The following is a 15,304-nucleotide window of genomic DNA, read 5'->3' as shown; positions in this document are numbered from 1 at the left end:
ATACATCCACAACTCTGTGTGCATTTATGCACGCCTTTTTTTTTTCTTCCTTCCTTCCTTCCTTCCTTCCTTCCTTCCTTCCTTCCTTCCTTCCTTCCTTCCTTCTTGTTTTTTCTTTTCTTTTCTTTTTTTTTTTTTTTTTTTTTGAGAGAGGAGGGGGGGGAGAGAGAGAGAGAGAGAGAGAGAGAGAGAGAGAGAGAGAGAGAGAGAGAGAGAGAGAGAGAATTTTTAATATTTATTTTTTAGTTCTTGGCGGACACAACATCTTTGTATGTGGTGCTGAGGATCGAACCCGGGCCGCACGCATGCCAGGCGAGCGCGCTACCGCTTGAGCCACATCCCCAGCCCCTTTTTTTTTTTTTTTTAATATTTAGTGTTTAGTTTTCGGGGAACCCAACATCTTTATTTTTATTATTATTATTTTTTAAACTTTTTTTTTAATTTTGTTTTGAGACAGAGAGAGAGAGAGAGAGAGAGAGAGAGAGAAGAGAGAGGAGAGAGAATTATTTAATATTTATTTTTCAGTTTTTGGCGGACACAACATGGTTGTATGTTGTATGTGGTGCTGAGGATCGAACCCGGGCGCACGCATGCCAGGCGAGCGCACTACTGCTTGAGCCGCATCCCCAGCCCTAAACTTATTTTTATTTATTTTAGTTTTTATTTGGTGCGATCTAACCCAGCGCCCCATGCTACCAGTTGAGCCACACACCCAGCCCCTAAGTTTTACCCTTCCCCCCCCCCCCTCTCTCTCTCTCTCTCTCTCTCTCTCTCTCTCTCTCTCTCTCTCTCCCCCTCCCTCCCTCCCTCCCTCCCTCCCTCCCTCCCTCCCTCTCCCCCTCCCCCCCTCCCCCTCCCCCTCCCTCTCCCTCTCCCTCTCCCTTTCTCCTCTTCCTGTTGCTGAAAGCTTGGCCCAATCCAATAAGGATGGCAAGGTCTTGAGACACAGGAAAAAAGGCTTATGGCAGCGCCGGCAAAGCAAAAAACATGGGGACTCTGGTCCCCAAAGGCTGTGACTCTGCACGTCAGCAACAACAGGAGGTTTCGTACAGGAGATTCAAAGGCCACCTTGCACTTCTTCCTGGCCGCGGTTGTGATTCGGCTTCTTACTTTTGAGAAGACTCATTTCTGACATCCTCTGGTCTCCAAAGTCTACATGACATTCTTGACTATGCTGGGCGTGGACTCAAGGACAGATAAGTCTGCCTAAAACAGGGAAGAAAGGTGATATGATTTCCCCTGGATTGAATCCAGAAGTCAACATCCTATCTCGGTCTGTGATAACACCTGTGGTGGTGTTATCCCTTCCCCTTCCCTCTCCTTTCTCTATTTGCTGGTTAAAGCTCGAGGTCTCTGGAGGTTGCCTGAGTTACTCCCAGGACCTCACCTTCTCTTGTGAGTAGCTGAGGGGGCGGTTGCTGGACGCTGTCTCACCATTCTGATCTTTCACTACTCTTACTGTTCTCTTCCAGGACTTTTGGATCGACTTCCTTCTTCCAAGGATGGTGGAATGATGACAAAGGTGATGGTATTGGAGATATGGAACTCTTTTTATTTGGGGGGGGGGTGGGGGGGTTGTTTTTCCTCCTGGATGGCTGTCAAACCTGCGGCAGCACACACATCGGTCCATCTCGAAGTGGAGAATCTCTAAAGGATCTTCAGGGAAAGCGTGGACAAGGAGGATTCAGTCCCGGGAGACTCTTGACAGGAGATGGGAAATCCCCGCCCTCCCCCCCCCCCCCATTTCTTCTGGAAAATACCTAATACCAATAAAGGCAGGACAAAATGCAGCACAGGCTGGATGGCTGGCTGGCTGAGGTTTATATAGCGCCGAGTAGGTCTACAGGTAAAATTGGATCCCAGAGCAACTGTGCAGTGACTCAGGGTCCTTCCCTTTCCCAGCCGTCCGTCCCCTAAGGCTTTCTCAGTTGGCTAATCCTCCACACTTAGGAGTGGTGAAGGTGGGACACACGTTTTAGGCTTGCTTGGCTTCTTCAGTCGGATCTCATCTTGCCACCGGGTCAGAAACACAAGCATATACACGTGGATGTTTCCACCCTGTGGAACTGGGGAGTTCACAGTGAGTGGTCTGCGGTCTCAAAAGGGCAGCCCCGTTGGTTGCAGTCACCGAACGCTAGGTGGCGCAAAGCTACCGTCATTTTGGAAGGCCTGCCTGAGTTCCATTTCCAGTTTCGATATAATCTATCTACATGTATAGACATAGATAGACAGACAGACTTAGATATCGATATCCATATACAGATCACTAAGCTGCAAGCCGCCGCGTCATGTCTTCCTCTCTTCCCTCAGCCTATTGAGTCCCTGGAGAGACAGATGGGCAAGGGCCTCAGTGCCCGCTCTGTTGTTCCCCCGGCGGGGCCCCCCCCCCCCCCCCCCCGCCCCATACAGTAAAGTCCGGGAAGCACTGGGCGGTGGGGGGGACATACCGCTTTCACCCCTGGAACTCTTTTTTTTTTTTGGGGGGGGGGGGGGTTGGTCGTTTTTCCTCCTTTAGCCTTTAAGATGTCCCACCTAGGAGATAGCTTCTGTGCCTCTGCCCGACCCTTGGAATTTGAACTATAATCCACACTTCCCCCATCCCACTAACTCCAATTCCCCAGCAGTAGTTCGCTCCCAAGGCTGTCACCACTAGAGGTCCATGGTAAACACCTTCCCCCACCCCTGAGAGCTATGAGGGAGGGCCTGGATGAGTTTAAGAGAGAAATAAACCAAAACAAAACAGTGATGTTTCCCCATTTCTCTCTGTGTGTGTGTGTGTGTGTGTGTGTGTGTGTGTGTGTGTGTGTGTGTGTGTCTCCAGTGTGTACCTGTCTGCTGCGCACCAAACCCAAGCAGGATGGATTTGGGCCTGGGGGAAGGAGAGGGAGGCCCTTCCTGGGTTTACTTTCTGGGGAAGAAGAGACAAAGGAAAAAAGGTGAGGGTGTTGCCCAGCCATCAAGACCGTTTGTGGACCAATGCCCAAGGCCCTGCCCTGGGTTTCTTCCCCAGGCTAGCATCACAAAAGAAACAAAAGTAGTGAACAAAGAGAGACTCAAACAACCCAAACAGGCAAGGAAATCTCATCGCAAAGTGCCCACCGGGAAAGGGGAAAAAAAAGAAAAAAGGAAAAAAAAAAAGAAAAAAAATCATCAAGATGCCTCCCGTGCTGTGCTGGACAGCGTTAGAGCTCGCCTAGCATATTCGAGGCCCTGGGTTGGATCCTCAGCTCCAGATAAAAAGAAATTAATAACACAAACACATTCTTTCCAACTAGGCCAAATAAATAAATAAAAGAAATCAAGACACTAGAAGAGACCTTGCCCACACAGAGAAAGGGCGGGGTGGGGGGTTGGGGGGAGATCCACATGGAAATCACTCTACCCTTGGCATTCCAATAGCCGAATACATCTCCCCATACTCATGTCAGGGTTTCCTTGGTGGGGATGGAACCAGAAACCAGCCCCTCACGCAGGCTCATCCTGGACCCTGGAACTGGGGACTGAACACAGACACAGTTTACCACTGAGCTAAACCAACATCCCCTTTTTATAAAGATATTTTTATACATTTTTGGTAAATCCATTGATTTATGAGTTGAACCCAGAAGCACTCACTTGACCAGTGACTGAGCCACATCCTCATATTCAATTTATCTATCTATCTATCTATCTATCTATCTATCATCTATCTATCTATCTATCTATCTATTCGTTTGTTTTCTTGCTTGCTTTCTTGCTTGCTTGCTTGCTTGCTTGCTTGCTTGCTTGCTTGCTTGCTCGCTCGCTCGCTCGCTCGCTCGCTCGTTCGTTCTAGTTAAAGCTTGGTCCCCGGGGTTTCAAAAACTGACTTCCAGACCACTCACGTATAAAGGAATCAAGCCTTTATTAAAGCACAACTAGCGGCGACTGACCAGAAGAACATACAGCTGTTCCCCTGACCAGCCTCAAACAATTGCAAGGGTGCTCCTTATAAGCCTGAAACCTGCAAAAGGGACGTTTTGGGGGGAGGGGGCGTCTAGCTAATGCAAACAAGCCAAGTTCCAGAAGCTGGAGAGTGAAGTCAGGCGGAGGGACGCTCAGCCAATCACAATCAGCCTAGCCACTCCAGTGACAGAAGCGTAGCCCCGTTATGGGCTAGTTACAGAAACAACGTCCCATGTCCTTCCTTAAAGGTTTCTATAGCAAAAGGCAAAGAACATCTTGCCCCAGTCATGACCCTTCTACTTGGCCTGGTTGTTTTACAGAATGGAGACGTAAAACAAAACGGAATCCCATTTGCTTTTACTATCACCAATTTTCTTTTGGAGACAGGGGTCTCGCGAGGTTACTTTCGCTATGAGCTTACAATCCTTCTCTGAACCTCCTCCTGATCCCCTTGGGGGGGGGGGGGGACAGACACAATATCTTTACCTTATCGGCTTGTTTGTCCCTTTGTTTTTGGTTCTGTGGTGCTCAGGATCAGGATCGAATCCACCGCTCCACACGTCCCAGGCCAGTGCTCTACTACCGAGCTAAAACCCTAGCCCAAGCTTTGCATTCTAGAATGCATACATTTCCTTCTTCGCTGAAGGAACACAGACACATTTATTGTACAACAAGCCCAGACATCTTCACATCACAGTTGCCTAGAAGTCCTACATACGTTCGTTGACCTTTGACTTTGGAAGCCACGCTCAGAATCTATGACTCTGGCCAGATAACTGCCGCGATGTGGTTTTTGCTCACCAACAGTTGGACCTAGGTGAACAGCTTGGACTCAAGTGGACAAATACTCTTATGCATTCAGGCAACAGTGCCACTCACCTGGTACAGGAGTGTTCTTTCAACAAACGATCACAAAACAAACCCTTACTTATTCAATCAAAACTAACAGATGTGAAAACTGGTCATTAATGGCACAGATCTTTTTATTTATTTTTTATTTTTTTGAGAGAGTGAGAGAGAGAGAGAGAGAGAGAGAGAGAGTTTTTAAATATCTAGTTAGTTAGTTAGTTAGTTAGTTAGTTTTCGGCGGACACAACATCTTTGTTTGTATGTGGTGCTGAGGATCGAACCCGGGCCGCACGCATGCCAGGCCAGCGTGCTACCTACCGCTTGAGCCACATCCCCAGCCCCAAGCACAGATCTTTTTTCTTTTCTTTTCTTTTTTTTTAATCTGAATGTTACACCGAATTCAAGTGGTAGAACTTCCACATGTGTCACTGACTGCGGGATAAGTTTAGAGCTTCGGTACAATACACGTTCTAATAAAAAGGGCACTACTCTCGTGTAGTGTAGGAAACCTATATGTCTTTAAGTGTACCGACTTTTGAATAATAAAAAAATCTCTCACACACAGCATACTACTCTAGTCCCCAGATGTGCACACATCCCCAGTGGCAGAGATGGAGATGTGGGGTGATTCAGGAGAATCACAAGACTAAGCCCAGCCTCAGCAACTTACGGAGCCCTGCGGTAACGAGAGAGAGAGAGAGAGAGAGAGAGAGAGAGAGAGAGAGAGAGAGAGAGAGAGAGAGAGAGAGAGAGGGGGGGGGGGAGGTGTGTAGGTGTTGGGGGGTGTTGCCCAGAGGCAAAGCATCTCAGAAGGAAGAGGGGGAATTTATTATAATAAGAAAACATAAGAACTAAACCTTTACAGCAGCAAAACTCTGATGACTCTGCTGACACTCTGTTGTTTTAACGCATCCGAGGCCTGGCAAGGTTATCAAACAGAAAAAGTGATTTTCTGGATGGAAATTCTAAATATTTGTTAGCCAATGGGCAGATAACCCACCCTGAAAGTCAATGTAGCTTCACCTGTGATGACGGAGGGGGGGGGAAGGGAAAAGAGAAAGGAAAAAGGATATGGGTTTTGACATGAGCCTCAGTGGCTGAGCAGTGAGACTTATACTCAAAGCATATAAAGTGGACCCCTGTTACATTTTCTGACCCCCACCACCACCACCTCCCCCCACCCCTTTTCCTCGATTCGACAGTTGGGAGAAAATTTTTTTAAAAAGACAAAAAAGGACAAACAACAGCAGCAACAACCGCAGCAGAAACAACAACCACCTTACCGAATTTCTGAATTTACATGAGTGAATTACTCTTCTTGATTCTCAGTCACATAGTTGATACTTTTCATGGTTTTTGGTTTGTTTGTTTGTATGTAATTCAAAAAAAAAATCAGAAGAAATTATTGGTATTCATTGCATACAGAGTGACCCATGTTAGCTTATCTCTCAGTTGCAAAGAAGGGGGGGGGCGCAAGGGGGAAGGGGTTGGTGTTGGTGATGGTGGCAAAAAGCAACCTGGAACCTGCTTTACCTAGGCTACTGGTTTGATCAAGTCTTCCTTGCATGGATGTGTTGTAGGGACAAATGAGGCAAGGCACCGACCGAACAGAGCAGGAAATGGGGTTTTATTTGGCCGCTGCCAGGTTCAGAGGACACGGCTTTTGCTGTCATGAATGAATCAATCCCCTGAACCCCGAGTTCAGGTAGTTTCAGAGTTTTATACCGAGCACGTAAGGGGAGGGGCTCAGAAATTCACGGTCTGCAGAAGTTCACATAAAAGCAGCTTTTTCCTCTCACTGTTCTGGGCATGTGAACCCTTCGAGGACAACACCTGAGAAGGGGAGAGCTTCTTCCCCCCTGTCTAGTCTCTCCCTGCCAGCTGTAACCATGGAGTCCAGTCGGTAACTTCTCGTATCTTAACAATGTAGACCTCTGGGTGAAGCCCAGCTCAAGGCCAGAGGCCTTGTTTGCACATTTCTTCAAAGTACTGTTCTGGATATGTTTGTGAAAAACTAGTAAGGGGGTTTCCAGCACCTGGAGTGCTGGTGTCTTCTCGGCCAGTGGCCAAGTAAACAGGGCGACACGAAAATAGGAAGTTTATCCACCTCGAATTCTTTTGCAGAGACTCCCTTGCTGACAGACCTAAAACCAGTCTGGGTGAAGATTTCTGAAGAGGCCCAGTTAAGACTTTTCAGTGGAGAGAGGGGGTGCCACTTCAGATGATGAATCGCAAAGACACCTTGAACTCACCCAAACATATCACATATTTTAAGATTCTACTCATTCAGGGCAGAGAGTAAGCAGTTTTACCTAACAATGGTTTGGTTTCAAAAGGCTTTTTTTTTTTTTTTTTTTTTTTTTATCTAATCCCCTGCTTTTCCCTTAGAGCTCTTCTCTTTTCTCTTAGAAAACTCTACTCTTAGTCAGAGGTCCAAATCTCCATTCAAATGACACAGGGGGGGGGGGGGGAGAAAAGAAAAAAAAAAAAAATCTCTCAAGCACTTGGACCCCTCCTGCCCCAAACGAAAAAAAGTTCCGGGTGATCAATGAATTTAAAAAGCAGGAAAAATGAATCATTAGCAGAAATGAACATAACCACAGTTACTACTTTGTAAGAATTGGAAAGAATTACCCAGGGCAGAGCTTCCAATTGAAACCCTGTAATTATTAGACAACAAACAAACACACAGACAGACAGACAGACAAACAAAAACCCTGAAGTACAAGAGTCTGTCTCCTTCTGTCTCTATAACTTACACACACACACACACACACACACATTTCCGTCTCTTTCTCCACACCAAACTCTTTTTAATCACTTGATTTTTCAGTTTCTCACTTAGTGGAGCACCCCTTTTCTTTAGGATCAATCTCCTCCTAGGTTTCTTTTTATACCAAAGGGTTGGGGGGCAAGTGACACATGATCCAGGAGAAGGAGGCCAAAGCAATCAGGGTATTAAGGAACATCAGGAGAGAGAAATGAAATGCTGGTGGACACATTGAACAAATGCTCTGAAACAAGTGATATCCAAATTAACCTCTTAGTTTAGTTTTAAACCAAACGGTCAGCATAAATGCAGAGTTAGAGAGACAAAATGACCCTTAAAACAGATACGGGAAACCATACTGGAATTTGAAACAGGCTGGGAATTGTGAACAGCCTGGAGAGGCCATATTTTCCTTCCTTCAGGGGCAGTGGGAGAGACTTTGCACTGCCTGTTGTTATGTAAATTAGAACTGAGACCTGCCCCAAGCAAGCCCGGTTTAGTGTAAGCATCTTACTTCCCCGCCCTGATAACTGGCACCCCAGCCTGGCAGAAAACAAATTTTCCCTTGCAGACAAACTGGTAGGAACCCAAAGTGGCTGGAACCACGCCTCCCCCCCCCCCCCCCAAAAAAAAAAAAAAAAAAAAAAAAAAAGAACACAATGGCACAGAGAAGGAATAGTACAAGTACCTGCTTTATCTAGGTTACTGGTCTGATAAAGTTGACACTTTGTTGGGGGTATTTCAATCTCACCTCGACCCCTGACCTGCCCCTCTCAAGAGTTTGTGAAAGATGCAAACTGATTTTTACATGTCTCTGTCAATTCCTACATCGTCTGGATGGATCCAACCGTGGCCTATCAGTCTGACTGAAATGAATCCTGGCAGTGGCCAGCATGCCTGACCTCCAGATTACTTTTTGTGGTGTTCGGAGAAGAGTTGTGGTGTGATTTCATGTTTTAGACTTTGTCGAGATTGGGTTTATGTTCCATTCTATGGTCAACTTTGGTAAACATTCCGTATTCACTTTAAAAGAAGGTCTGCTGGGGCTGGGGTTGTGGCTCAGTGGTAAAGCGCTCGCCTTGCATGTGTGAGGCCCTGGGTTCGATCCTCAGTACCACATAAAAATAAATAAATAAAACAAAGGTATTGTGTCCAACTACGACTGAAAAATCAATATTTATTAAAGAAAAAAAAAAAAGGAAGAAGGTCTGCTGTGCAGTGGTGGCCTTGCAGTGTTCTGAGCATGCCCATTAGGTGTGGGTTGTTCGTGATGTGCTTCTGCTGTCCTTTGTTACTGATTATTTATTTATGGCCTATGTCATCAGCTGCTAAGGGACGAGTGTTCTCGTCTCTTTGCCATAATTGATGTATCCATCTTTTCTTTTAATTCTCTCTGGTTTTCATGTAGGTATTTATTTATTTCTTTCTAAACATTTTTTTTTTTTAAGCTGTAGATGGACACAATGTCTTTATCTTTATTTATTTATTTATTTTTATGTGGTGCTGAGGATCGAACCCAGGGCCTCACGAATGCAAAGGCAAGCGCTCTACCGCTGAGCTACAATCCCAACCCTCATGTAGGTATTCTGAGGTTATTGAATGATTTGCACACTACCTTAAGATTGTTTAATGCTTCCTCAAAGATCTGACTGTTTATCAAGGTGCTACGTTCCTCCTACGCCTGGCAGTGATTGTCTTGTGTGTACCTTGAAGTCATACTGAAAATAAATAAGTGACTGAGTACAGTGGCCTATGCCTGTCATCCCAGATGCTTCTCTCTCTCTCTCTCTCTCTCTCTCTCTCTCTCTCTCAGCTGAGGCAGGAGGATCGAGAGTTTAAAGCCACCCTCAGCAAAAGTGAGACACTAAGCAACTCAGTGAGACCCTGTCTCTAAGTAACATACTAGATAGATAGGTAGGGCTAGGGGATGTGGCTCAGTAGTCAGTGAGTGCCCCTGAGTTCAATCCCTGTTTACAGGCCTCCTCCAATAAATAAACAAACAGATAGATAGATAGATAGATAGATAGATAGATAGATAGATAAATAAATAAATATGTTTATTTTGTCTATTTAGGTGATGATGATGATGATGATGATGATGATGATGATGATGATGATGATGATGATTTTAATGTGGTGCTGGGATTGAACCCTGTGCCTCATGCGTACTTGGTAAGTGCTGTACCACTGAGCCACAACACCAGAATGACAACACCGTGAAGTGCTCTTGCTCAGACTGTGGTCTCCTGTGTGGCTGGGGAGGGCAGGGGTTGGGTCCATTTAGGGCTGACAGATATTGTTGCCCTGCTACGTCTTAGATGAAACAGTGCGTAATATGTGCACACAGATCAAAATGAAGGTAGAGATGGCAAGCTCTCTCCAGCTTTATTTATCCCAGAGCATGTGGTGTTTCAGTCTAGGGCAACAGACCATGCTTTTTAGCTAAGGCAGCCTCTCTTAGAGCCCTGTTGCAGCTTCTTATTACCAAGTGCCTAAATGTAAAATGTGGCTCTGTGATATGGATACATAAAAAATAAAAAATAAAAAAAGATAAAATGGCCAAACAGACAAAATAGAACTCCACAAGGAAGCATCCTTTTTCCTATTAGGATTAGTATTTTTTTTTTTTTTTTTTTCCCCTCCTGTTTCGTAGTATGTTGTCGGTGGACAGCACACCTTCTTTCTATTTGTTCCTTTTTGTATGGCGTGCTAAGGCTCAAACTCTGTGCTAGGCCGGCCCTCTGCCACTGACCCAAAGATACAGACAGCCCCTAGACAAGAAAGGATTCTCAGAGGCTGGTCATCTTCCAATGTTTTTGTACAGAAAAAGGAGGAAACACAAAGCCCAAAGACCAGAAGATCAAATTCCCAAGCAACCGATTTCAAACTGATTTTTACATGTTTCTGTCAATTCCTACATCGTCTGGATAAATCCAAGCGTGGCCTATCGGTCTGCCTGTCTAATGGTGGCTTCACCGCGGTGGTGGTTTCGGTTTTGAACTCTCACACCGCCCGTGTCCCCCGCCGGATTCTCTAGGGGTGCTGGGCAGACTGCCGGCGCCTCCCGCTGCTGCGGGGGACCCTGGGGGAGGGGGGGGGAGGCGGCGGCTGGTGGCACGTGTCCGGGTGACTTTCTACGACCCCTGCGGAGCGGATCACGCTGACACCGACCGAGGTTCCGCGTCCCTTCAGCCTGATTTGGTTGACGGTTTTCGAGCTCCCCCTGGTGTCCGCTTTTATAGGAGAGGAGCGTCTTCATCCAATTCTGAGAAGTATCTGTTCACGTCCTTGGACCATGGATCCATTGGATTATTTGTTCGATTCTTTTTTTTTTTTTTTTTTCTTTTTGCTTTCTGTCCCGCCCCCACCCCCGTTGTTGTTGTTGTTGTTGTTGTTGTTGTTGTTGTTGTTGTTTCGCTCTGGGGCAAGGGCCCAGGCTTTTTAGCCGAGGCAGCCGCTCTTAGAGCCCTGTTACAGCTTCTGATTACCAAGTGCCTAAAGGTAAAATTTGGCTCTGTGACCCAATGGAAAATGACTTCCCATTCGAGAATATGCTCATTTCTTAGGGAAAACAACAACAGCAGCAGCAACAGACACAGCACCCCCCCCCCCAAAAAAAAAAAAGATAAATAAAAACACAAATACAAATAAGAATTCATGGGCTGGAGATGTGGCTCAAGTGATGATAACACGCTCCCCTGGCATGCATGGGGCGCTGGGTTCGAGCCTCAGCACCACATAAAATAAAACAAAGATGTTGTGTTCACTGCATACTGAAAAATAAACATTAAAAAATATTCAAAATATTCTCTCTCTCTCTCTCTCTCTCTCTCTCTCTCTCTCTCTCTCTCTCTCTCCCCCCCCCCGCCTCTGCCCTCTGTCTTTATAAAAGAAAAATAAGTAAAAGTTAAAAAAGGGGCTGGGGATGTGGCTCAAGCGGCAGCGCGCTCGCCTGGCATGCGTGCGGTCGGGGTTCGGCCCTGAGCACCACGTAACGAAGATGTTGTGTCCGTCCACCGAAAACTAAAAAGTAAATATCAAAGTTCTCTCTCACTCTCTCTTAAAACAAAACAGAACAAACGAACAAACAAAAAGAAAGATAACGTGGCCAGACAGACAAAATGGAACTCCACAAGGAAAAATCCCTTTTTCCTATTATGATCGGTATTCTTTTTTTTTTTCTTTTTTGGAGTAGTTGTAGGTGGACGTGCAGCACGCCTTCTTTCGACTTGTTCCTCCTTTTTGTATGCCGCGCTAAGGCTCAAACCCAGTGCCTCCTATGTGCTAGGCCGGCCCTCTGCCACTGAACCACAGACATAGAGGAGGAAGGATTCTCAGAGGCTGTTCATCTTCCCATTTTTTTTTGGGGGGGGGGTACAGAAACAGGCGGGAACCCCAAGCCCAAAGACCGGCAGATCAAATTCCCAAGCAACCGATTTCGACGGGTTTTTACGTGTTTCTGTCCCTTCCTCCATTCTCTGGATGGATCCGACCGCGGCCTAGCAATCTGCCTGCCTAACAGTGGCTTCACCGTGGTGGTTTCGGTTTTGAAGTCCCACACCGCCCGTGTCCCCCGCCGGGTTCTCTAGGGGTGCTGGGCCCATCTGCCTGCGTCTCGAGCCCGCCGCTGTGGCGTGGCGACCCGGCTGGTGGGACGTGTCCGGGTGACTTTCTACGACCCCTGCGGAGGAGCGGATCCCGCTGACGCCCTCCGAGGTTCTACGACCCCTGCGGAGGAGCGGATCCCGCTGACGCCGACCGAGGTTCCTCGTCCCTTTCGCCCGATTTGGTTGACGGTTGTCGAGCTCCACCTGGTGGCCGCTTTTATGGGAGCGTCTTCTCATCGGAAGTCGCCAAGGCGTGATATTCGGCGGCGGTGGCCGAGACAGAGTTCCAGGAGCTGGGCGGCGCCGGCGGAACTGTCTCGGTCGCCCTGGGCTGGGCCGATGTGGCCCGTTGGCGGGATATTGGACCGGCGGGCTTAGTGTGTGTGTCGGTTGTCTTCTCTCCCTGCTCGGTCCGGGCCGCGGGCGCCTCGGGTGTCGGTCCGAGCGGCTCCTTCGGTGGCACGGGCTTCGCTTTGGCCCGGTCTGGGTCGGCCGCCGGGACTTCTGTCTTTTTTTTTTTTTTTTCTTTTTCTCCCGCTTCCTCTCCCTCTCTCTCGTGGGTTTTGGCCGCGAATGTGCTGGCCCGGCCTCGCCGCGTTCCCTCTTTGGGGGCCGCCGCCCGGGGCTTGTCCTGATGGCTATGCCCGGCGTCCTTCGGTGGTGGGTCGCCTTAGCGTGTTCCCCGCCCGCCCCCCGATCCCGCTCGCTGGGGATGGTGGTCCCCGCCTCTCGTCTGTGCCTTCGTCAACGAGGGTCGACCAGTTGTCCCTAGGGGCTCTGGATCTCGGTGATGGGCTCGATTTCGCGGTCCGCCGACCGTGACTCCCTTCGGGGAAGGCGGCAGTGGTGAGTGAACTGTTCCCCATTGCCCCGGTCGCGGTTGTCTTGGCCCGAGTTGGCCGTTTTCTGCCATCGGGTAGGTGCTGACACGGTGTCCTCTGGCCTGTGCCGCCAGAGGGAGGGAGCTTGGGCCTCCGGGTGCGTGCGGGGCTCTGGGCTGATGGGGTGGCCCGGACCCGTTCCCTCTGGAGCCGTCTGCCTCGGGCCTGCGTGCGACGGCTCTTTGGTGCGCCTGGAGTGCCCTCGCGGTGGTGCCACCTCCGGCCGGCCGGTCTCCTGGCGCCGGAGGGCGGTGGGGGAGGTGGCGGGTGGTCCTTTACCGCCCGTGCGCTCCCCGCTGCGGGCGCCGAGGGCGGTGTGACGACGACGCTCGCTTCCATGGCTCCGAGCCGCGTGTCAGGCGTTCCCCGTTCCGTGTCGTCGGCCGCTCTCCCTGGGGTGTGGGGCCGGCGAGGCCGTAGCAGGCTCCTCTTGAAGCGGTCCTCGCCGGGTCTCCCCCCGCTCCCCGGGTCTCTCCCGCCCACCCTGCTGATCGATGTGGTGACTTTGCGCTCTCCTGGGCCGGACCAAAGCCGCGCCAGGCGAGGGACGGACATTCATGGCGAATGGGCCAGCTCTTCTCGTCCTGCCCGCGGGCCCCTCGCCTTCCCTCCCCGCCCGTTCGCGGTGCGGGGAAGGGCGGGGGTGCGGAACCCGGCCTCGACCTCGCTCCCGGGGTCCTCTGACGTAGCGGGTGCTTCCCGCCCGCCGCCCGCTCTGGGCGGCCAAGGGCCGTGCGTGTGGCCCTCCCCGCGTCGGGGAGGGCTGCCGCCGTGCCGCGTCGGCGCGACGGCGCGCCTCTGCTTCGGTGCTCCTGGGGCGCTCCGGGTCGTTTCCTGAGGTGCCTGAGGCTGAGCCGGTGTGTGCTGTTCCCGGTCCCGGTGCCGCTGCCGCGGCCGGCCGCCGCCTCGCTGTCAGTCTCGCCCCGTCTGCGGGGGTTTCTGAGGCGAGTGCCTGAAGGGGAAGAACAGTTGTTGCTTCGCTCGGGGGATCGAGGCGGTAAGCTCGACAGCGTTGACCGTTCCCTCTCCGTGGGGGGCGGGTCGCGTTGTCGTCCCCAGCGCCGAGTGGCGCGGGGAGTGTTAGGCGAGCGGGCGCCCGTGCGCTCTTCCCTGCCTCCCTTGGGGGAAGGGAGATGCTGCCCGGGCGTGCGAGCGATTGTGGCGGGACGCCGAGCAGGGGCCGGTCCGGCCCCCGAGGCGATGGTCGCCTTGGGGTGTCCCCGGCCGCGAACGCTCCAGAAGCCTCGTGCTTGCCCATACCGCAGATCCCCCCTCGCTGTCTCGGCGGCCGGTCGGGAGAGGAGCCGGGCTGGGTGCGGCCCATCCTCAGTGAGGAACGTTTCTCTAGCGATCCGTGAAGGGCGTGCCTCGCGTGGGGTACCGGATTCCCCCATTGGCCGCCCCCTGCCTTGTGCGCTACGCTACCGTCGGTGGTGTGTGTAGGCGAGAGTTCCCCCCTCCCCGCCGTCTGGGAGGGCAGGGGTCCGCCGGCCCCCCGCGGGTGGGGGCCGAGCGCTTGCTCTTTGTGCCTACCGCGGCCCGCGCCTCCCCCCTTCGAGTCGGGGGAGGGTTCCCGCTGGGCCTGGCCGGGCCTCCTGGCGCATGTTGGGCCGCTGGTGCCGCGTGTGCGTGCGCGCGGTGGCGGCGGGGCTCTGTTCGCGCGGCCGGGGGTTGGGGGGCCCCGCGTCCCTCTTTCCCCCTCGCCTGCTGCGAGTGGCCCTCTGCCCGCTCCCGGTCCCGAGCCGGCGGGCGGCCCGCGTGCGTGTGCGCTGGCCCGGGGCGCGGCCGCCGTGGCCCCCCCGGGGGCGTTCCGCGGGCGCGGTGGTGAGCGAGCGGACCCTGGAGCTGGAGAGGCCCAGGTCGTGGGGCTCGGTCGGCCCGAGGTGTGTGGCGTTGCATGCCGGCGTTCGGAGGCCAGGCGCGCCTCTGTCGCGTGGAGGGCCACCCTGTGGTGGCGGGGCGGCGGGTCTCGTGGGAGGCTCCGGGGCTGGGGCCGGAGGCCGGGTTGGCGTCGCGGGCGGTGCGGGACCGCCCTCGCGTGTGGCGGTGGGACCCCGCTTGTTTTCCCGGCGGCCCGACTCTGTGCCCGAGGTCTTCTCCCCGGTTTCCTCTCCGCGTGGCCTTGCCCCTCGCTGCCTCCGGCGCGCCCTCCATCCCGGCGGGGTCGTGCCCCCCTCCTCGCCTCCGCCGAGTCTCCCCCCGGTCGACTGGTCGCGGCCGCGCTGCCGCCCCCTCCCGGGCGTGTACCGGGTGTGGCGGTGGGCACGCTGGAC

At 51.7% G+C, this 15,304-nt stretch overlaps 3 long non-coding RNA genes across 4 annotated transcripts in view; 2 read left to right on the top strand and 1 right to left on the bottom strand.

Moving 5' to 3' along the window:
* Positions 1–1,050: 1,050 nt before the first annotated feature.
* On the bottom strand, positions 1,051–2,396 carry LOC144373786 (uncharacterized). 2 transcript variants are annotated; one of them, XR_013433344.1, is made up of 3 exons: positions 1,761–2,391; positions 1,388–1,656; positions 1,051–1,206 (listed from the first exon to the last, which is right to left on the bottom strand). It is a non-coding gene; the product is annotated as an uncharacterized LOC144373786 (long non-coding RNA). The 2 variants fall into 2 exon arrangements; XR_013433343.1 differs by having other exon boundaries at positions 1,051–1,656; positions 1,761–2,396.
* Positions 2,397–9,368: 6,972 nt separating this feature from the next.
* On the top strand, positions 9,369–11,347 carry LOC144373789 (uncharacterized). The gene is made up of 2 exons (XR_013433347.1): positions 9,369–9,715; positions 10,368–11,347. It is a non-coding gene; the product is annotated as an uncharacterized LOC144373789 (long non-coding RNA).
* Positions 11,348–11,449: 102 nt separating this feature from the next.
* LOC144373787 (uncharacterized) overlaps positions 11,450–15,304 on the top strand; it is an 18,029-nt gene continuing 14,174 nt past the window's right edge. Inside the window, exon 1 of the long non-coding RNA XR_013433345.1 lies at positions 11,450–11,707. This is a non-coding gene — a long non-coding RNA (uncharacterized LOC144373787). The remainder of the gene's footprint in view (positions 11,708–15,304) is intronic.

The sequence above is a fragment of the Ictidomys tridecemlineatus genome, unplaced genomic scaffold (assembly GCF_052094955.1).
Source record: "Ictidomys tridecemlineatus isolate mIctTri1 unplaced genomic scaffold, mIctTri1.hap1 Scaffold_4946, whole genome shotgun sequence".
Lineage (NCBI taxonomy): Eukaryota > Metazoa > Chordata > Mammalia > Rodentia > Sciuridae > Ictidomys > Ictidomys tridecemlineatus.
The sequence above is the reverse complement of the archived record's forward strand: the minus strand, read 5'-3'. Positions and strand labels throughout refer to the sequence as shown.